Here is a 7,188-nt window from a genome sequence, read left to right as displayed (position 1 = left end):
ATTTCTAATATTATACTTTTAAAAAACTTATACAAACTCCTCTAGATATAACTTAACTTTATGTTTGTTGCGTTTTGTGCTAAACCGCAAAACGTTTTGATGAATTTTGGTCGAATTAAATTGATTCTTTGACCTTGGAGAATGAAGGAAGGAAACTAAGTACAATACACCAAATAAAGCTATCTTGGTTCTAATTTAAATTATAGGTAGATAAATTACATAGTTGCTTCTATAAACTGAATTATAATATACTAATATAATGACCCGCCCCTGGGTAATAATAAGTATTCAACAAAATTTAAAAAAAATAAAAAAAAAGCATGAAATCGGTCCAGTAATTTTTGAGTTCATTAGTTTCCTTATTACACAATAAATACAAAATGTTTGCTGTTTATAATATCAGTATAGAATATTATACTAATTCAACAATAAGCACCAGCTTGCCAAAGCGGCATAATTGCTAACTTCCTCTCGTCTGAATTCGACACCAGCGACACAAGATCCTTCCAAGAGTGGCATTATGTAAATATTGAGATTACCAGTGTCTCGGACGGCTCCGTATAATGGCAACACTGATGCGATTGGTCCTATCGCGTAACTCAATACGCAACTTGGCCGCCCATTCTTCTGTGCCCAGAGTAGTGGTGGGACATAGACGGTTAGGTTATCGATATTTTGATGTTAAATAAAATTGACAACCTCCGACTCTACAACTGACGCTGTGAACGCTTTGACGTCACCACGACCATAAGAAGAAGAAAATTGCCAATAACAAAATTAAAAACACACGCAAAATTAATAAAATTAGAGCTCTCATTGAAATTTCATTTGTTGTAGTTGTCCCTGGGAACAACTAATGTTAACTCTACCAAAGAAGCAAAATTTTGGTTTATGCTATCGCTCGCTGGACCGAAGATTAATGAAGCGGGCAGCGCTGAAAATTCTTGGGGGGGAAACCTTTGTCCAACAGTGAACGGCCTTTGGGTGAAATAATGAGCTTAAATTACCGGTGACATCTTGACCACAATCTCTGGCCATTCTTTATTTTGCTCGTAATCAAGCTTGATCTTTGGTGCACCGATAAGCACCTACTTTTTTCAACCGACTTCAAAAAAGGAGGAGGTTCTCAATTCGACCCGTTTTTTTTTTTTTTTTCTATGTTTGTTACGCGATAACTCCGCCAATTATGAACCGATTTGAACAAATCTTTTTTCGGCGTATAGGTAATACCTCAAGGGTGGTCCCATTTAAATTTAATAATAGAAAAAACAACCCCCAAGGGTGGAAAATTGGGGATGAACTTTTTTATACGCAATATCTCCGCCGATTATAAATCAATTTGAACGATTATTTTTTTGTTGAATAGGTATTATCAAAAGGGTGGTTTCATGCGAATTTGAAGAAAATATTTCACCCCCAAGGGTGGAAAATTGGGGATGAACTTTTTTATACGCAATATTTTTAATTTTTAGTTTTTTTTTGTGTTCACGCATTTGAAGTCGGTTTTATTTTTTTAAAAAGTTATATCGACACAATTCGTCACTCCTGCTCTCCCTACCCGCCTTGAACTCCCGAAAACTCTAAACGGATTCGACGTCTTTACTAAGCGACAGTTTTAAAGTGCCCCCGCCTCCTAACTCAATTCTGATACCGCTCAAACTGACAGTCGCCATTTTTATGTAAATTCCCGCGCAAAGTTTGCACTGCGCGCGGCGAAAAGTGGAACTAAGTATTTTCTTACTAACTTGTACGACTGCTAGCGCCAACGTAAAACAAAATGGCGGCGCTTTTCCAACGTCTTGTTGGTGTCGTGACGAGTTTTTTAAATGTTCAAGTGGATCCGAGTAAGTAGATTTGCGAGGGATGGGGACAGAGCTGATATTTATTTTCAATATGTGCGCTGTTGCGGAGCCTGGTTTGAATGAGGAATGTATAAGTAGGCAGTTCCAAGACGATTTTATGTTTAGGGAAGTAGCTGAGTTTAAGGTAGAATCCGTAGAATAGGTAGGTATGTTTTTTCTTTTAGGCAACTCGTATTTGTGGACATATTTAACTAGAGCTTTTCTCTCCCTTTTCAGTACATTCTATCGTAAACTTATCTATAGGATCGTTTAATTTAACAAAACATAAAGTAAGTATATCTACTGATAGTTAAATAGTAGGTAATGGCCTGAAAATTTTCATGCAGATTTTCAGCTGCGTTGCTTTTGATTGCATCTCGTACGCACATTTATTTGTTAAGCCACCGTCCACGCTGAAATATCCGCGTCGAATCATAAAAACGGCAATACATCACAAAGCAAATACCCGAAACCAATCAGGAATACGTTTTTACTGGTCCAATAAACTGCGGGTTGATAATCCGGGAGCGGGCAATTTCATCACCATACAGTTTCCGAACGATCCCGCCACCGCAACGCAGAAATATATTCAAATTGCGAGCTGTCTCCTCGGCAATTCTGTGACACCTGCTTTACATCTCTCTCAAACCAATACCAACTTTAACCCCACTCGATAGAGATCGGTTTCCAACAACGCGCAACCTCAATTCCGAACTTAAATGATTATGGATAGAAATTCTTATTCCTTTCAAAATAACATCGGTTTCCTCTTAGCAGAGGTTCACTTGCTTTCTCCGTTTCAGGACAGCGGAATTCCGACTGTATTGTCGTAGGGTAGAGTGGCATTTTCTTTGGGGGAAAGAATGGAATAACATCTTGGGGACCCAGGGAGGTATGAACGTCTGCAGTCTTTGTCTGGACCACTAAAAGCCAACTGACGTAAGTTTGTCAAAGGAGTACTCACAGATAGTGGCATGGAATTTGATATTTTTCAATTGTAGCTTACTGAATGTTTGTACCTATGCATTCTTACGCCCGTATTCACAAACACACCTCGGTCTGAAAAAGATGGTATCAGCCATTTTCAGTGACTGGATGAATAAAAAAATCTTAGGTGATGTTTTTTATTGTACTTCTTGGAAAAGCCTTAGGTCCAGAAGTGAACTGAACTGTGCCCCGGGGAATAGTTATATTATTGCTAGCAATGAAAATACTTGCATTGCAATGTAGCTCTTGAATCTAATTAAGGATTAAACTATTTTTCGTTTAAAAACAACACAATATTAATCATTATTCTAATTAATACATTGAATTATCACCAATAGATAAAATAGTTATGTTTGATAACTTCTATACATCTACAATAAAATTAATGACACTGAAATAATCTGACCCCAGACTTGTGGTATGAAGAGACTTGTGGTATGAAGACCTTACTTATGATATCTAAGCTGAAATAATGATAAATTACTGAGTCTCGGTCAAATTATCATTTCAATTTTTTCTGGAGTCTGTTGGTTGGCGGATTTAATTAATCATTAATTACTTCTAAAGACAAAAAAGATTCTTGAAGAAAAATTTTCTTTATCTTGACTTATTTTCCTACTTAGTGTTAGTTCCGAAAATCATAAAAAAATATATTACTTGCATAAATATGCAGTTTTGTATAATATCTTTTACTATTTTTCTATTATTATCTAATTACAAATTATATTTTGTTACAACAAAATGACAGGTTCCACCGAGATTTGAACTCGGATCGCTGGATTCAAAGTCCAGAGTGCTAACCATTACACCATGGAACCGCTTGTCGTGGCGTTCGAAATTGGCTATCGCGAGCACCGAACTCGTGACGTGCGGTCACGCGCAGGTCAAGATGAGCTCACAGCGATAAGTGAAAGTTGGAGATGTTAGTTTAGCACTAGTTTGTACATATTATGTGTGAGACATAATACGGACTGATTTAAACAATGTCTGTTGCAGGCAGTTTCACTAGCAATCCACTTTTGATTGTTTTTAAGTAACTACTATTTTATTTCCTTGGGGGAAGCCTATGTCCAGCAGTGGACGCCATTTAGCTAAAACGAACGAACAAACTATCTTTTTTAAATTGATATCGCGTTATAACGATGATTAAATTAAATTGTGCCGCCTTTTTTGTTTTTTTTTCTTTCTTTCTTTATTCTGTTTTTGGGTACTGTACAATAAAGTTTTAAATCTATTTAACTATCTTGTGTTTATGTTTTGATGTTATAATTGTAAGAAAGCTGTTTTTTCTTGGTTATTCGGTATATTTACCATCGGACGGTCAATATTCCTTCCCGATTGAAGCCCTTTCAGGCACTAAACATTCCAAAATTTAGCTTACTCTACCACCACTCCCATTGTCACAGTACGAGTACAAGTCGGAAAACAATCAATTCTAATAACATTATTTAATATTTAATAAATTCCCGGAACATTTTTCCGAATCGCTCTGTCCGTTCTAATAATAATGACGTCACAAATCCACAGGGCCGGGCCCAGAAATCTTCAATCTCGCGGACCGGACAATCATCGTCCGGCCCGGATCAATTATTCACAATACTGATTGCGTCCGGAACGCACGTGGATGCGCCTGAATTATATATGTGTGGCGAATCGGACCGCGCAGGGGCGGACTTAGGGTGACTTTTTTACCCATAGAAAAACAAATAAAAAAATTCAATGATGGAGCAAGGACATAAAGATGCAACATACTCATTACAAGAAACACGAAGACAGAATAAAAAGTTATAATATAAATCATTTATCGTCTAAAAGGACGGTTCCACCGAGATTTGAACTCGGATCGCTGGATTCAAAGTCCAGAGTGCTAACCATTACACCATGGAACCGTTGAAAGAGAAGCCAATAATGTGGGACATACGATAATTGTTATTGAATGATCAAACGAACTTACCAAGTGAAGTTCGATCTAAATTANGTAACCAATTTTATGCAACAACTACGGATTACTAACATACTCGTACAATAATGCAATGCAATACTATTATACAAATAAATTAAGAAAATTGGTAAGAAATTAGTAAAAAAATTACTATCAATATCATTAACATTTAACACTGAGCAACGATAAAACATAAATTTACAATTCCAGGACAGAAGAATACACTGAGTACCAACAGCAAAAATAAATAAATAAAAATAAACCCATGTCAAGAAACTAAACGGAGCCAAGTGGATGAGGACTGCACACAAGGTGCTGGAGAAAGTCAGGTGAAGCTGGAGCTGGAAGTGGACCTGCTCCCAGGCGTGTCGTGCATACATTTAAGGTAGGATTTTTTCCTTGACCTGTTGTGAAATAATGAGGTGGTTTTTAAGTANAGCAGGATAATTAATAAAAGGCTTTATTTGTTCAAGTGTTTGACCAATTTACTACGTTTCTCGACGACCTTGTATGTTCTTACAATTTGGTGTTATTTTCAATAACTGCCAATTTGTAAATTATCGAACAAAGTTGACAAAATAGTAAGTCACGTCATATGACTGTAAGGCTGGGTTGCACCATCTTACTTTCACTTTAACAAACGTTAAAAATCTGTCAAACTCCATACAAAATGCACCGGTTATCATAGTTACCATTAAAGGTGCAACTCAGCCTAAGACATTAGAAAAGTTTCACGTAGGCGAAGCCGCAGCCTTATAAATAATTTAATACGAGTATCTTATTAATCGCGTTTTGACTTGAGCGATTTTATTGACCTAGGTATTTTTGTATGAATGGAATGTATTATGTTGTGTCAAATGTACTTTTGTTTGTTCTCTGTAGCCTTACAAAAAAATAAAATAAACAAATGAATCGTGTTTTGATCGTTGTTTAGTACACGGACCTGAGTCCCTCCCTGTCATAAAACAATAGCCGGGCCCTGAATGCGCCCCCGTAGTGCGTGATAACAGGCGTTTAGCGTCTACCATTCTCCCGGGAGGACTGCCCTCTCACTCCAAATCTAACAATGTTTTTTCGTCCTACTGTAATCAAATAAAACTCTAGGTTCTGTAAGGTGAATTTTTGATGGGGACTTCTTTAGGATAGGGTCAGCTCTACTTTTTAGGGAGAAGATTCTGATGATACTTTAGCGAGTTTTAAAAATTAATTTAAGAATGTCTGGTATGAGGTGGACCGTTCGTTTCAGCCAAATGACGTCCACTGCTGGACAAAGGCCTCCTCCAAGGTTTTCCACAATGCACGGTCCTGCGCTGCCCGCATCCAGGCTCTTCCCGCGACCTTTACCAGATCGTCGGTCCACCTAGTAGGAGGCCTGCCCACGCTACGTCTTCCAGCCCGTGGTCGCCACTCGAGAACTTTTCTGCCCCAACTTTGAGGTGGACCGACGACCTGATAAAGGTAGCAAAAAGGCGCTAGATGCAGGCCGCTACCAACCGTGCGATGTGGAAGTCATTTATAGGGGAGGCCTATGTTCAGCAGTGGTCGTCCTGTGGCTGAAACGATGATGATGATGCAAGGTTTAAATTCCACGGAAAGAATATGCTGATTGTGTTAACTAAATGTTGTCTCAACCATCTACTGTTAGTGGTGGTCTGTGTTAGAGTAAATTTTATTAAAGGCACTTTCACTTTAATTTTTATTTATATACCGGCCGTTGTGGACATCCTTGGAGGAGGTCTTTGTCCAGCAGTGGACGTTATTTGGCTGAAACTGACTTTCAGCCTAGGCGCAGACCACCGATTTTTAGTTGGCCGATAGTTGGGTCGGGCTGTTAATCAGTATGAAGATGTATGAATGTTAGTGCGTACATTACACCGATTTGGTATCGGCCGATTCTTCATACAAATCAGAATCGGGCCCAACTATCGGCCAACTAAAAGTCGATGGTCTGCGCCTAGGCTTATTCTATGATTTCAGTCCATTAGAAATCGCTAAATGTAAATAATAATCATTAGTGTTGACGTATCATTGCCACTGCACCTTCATAACAGAGTAAATATGGTAAATACAAATGAGTAGGCCATCTTCATAAAAACGCACCGAGTGCGGTTTGTATGTGAGCGCGCCAATATACGTATGCGGCGCGCATGCACACACTGACAAAATTCGGCGCAACCACGACTGGCTCCCCGCTAATCCCCGCTAAATTTTGTCAGTGTGTGCGTGCGCGCCGCATACGTGTTGGCGCGCTCACATACAAACCGCGCCCGTGCGTTTCTATGAAGATGACCTACTCATTTGTATTTACTCTGTTCATAATAAGCCATCAGCAGATTGTTTGCGAACCATAGACTATCTGAAATCGATGGCCATTAGCGTGATCATCGATCGATCATAACTCGGCAAACAAACGCCCGC

General features: G+C 38.6%; 2 non-coding genes across 2 annotated transcripts; both read right to left on the bottom strand.

The window, feature by feature from the left end:
* Positions 1 to 3,574: 3,574 nt before the first annotated feature.
* On the bottom strand, positions 3,575 to 3,646 carry TRNAQ-UUG (transfer RNA glutamine (anticodon UUG)). The gene has a single exon. It is a non-coding gene; the product is annotated as a tRNA-Gln (tRNA).
* A 999-nt stretch (positions 3,647 to 4,645) lies between these two features.
* TRNAQ-UUG (transfer RNA glutamine (anticodon UUG)) lies at positions 4,646 to 4,717 on the bottom strand. The gene has a single exon. It is a non-coding gene; the product is annotated as a tRNA-Gln (tRNA).
* Positions 4,718 to 7,188: the final 2,471 nt, after the last annotated feature.

Source organism: Ostrinia furnacalis, unplaced genomic scaffold, assembly GCF_004193835.3.
Source record: "Ostrinia furnacalis isolate ACB-3 unplaced genomic scaffold, ASM419383v2 OfSCF0535, whole genome shotgun sequence".
Lineage (NCBI taxonomy): Eukaryota > Metazoa > Arthropoda > Insecta > Lepidoptera > Crambidae > Ostrinia > Ostrinia furnacalis.
Note: the sequence above shows the minus strand (reverse complement) of the source record. Positions and strands in the feature narration are given on the sequence as shown.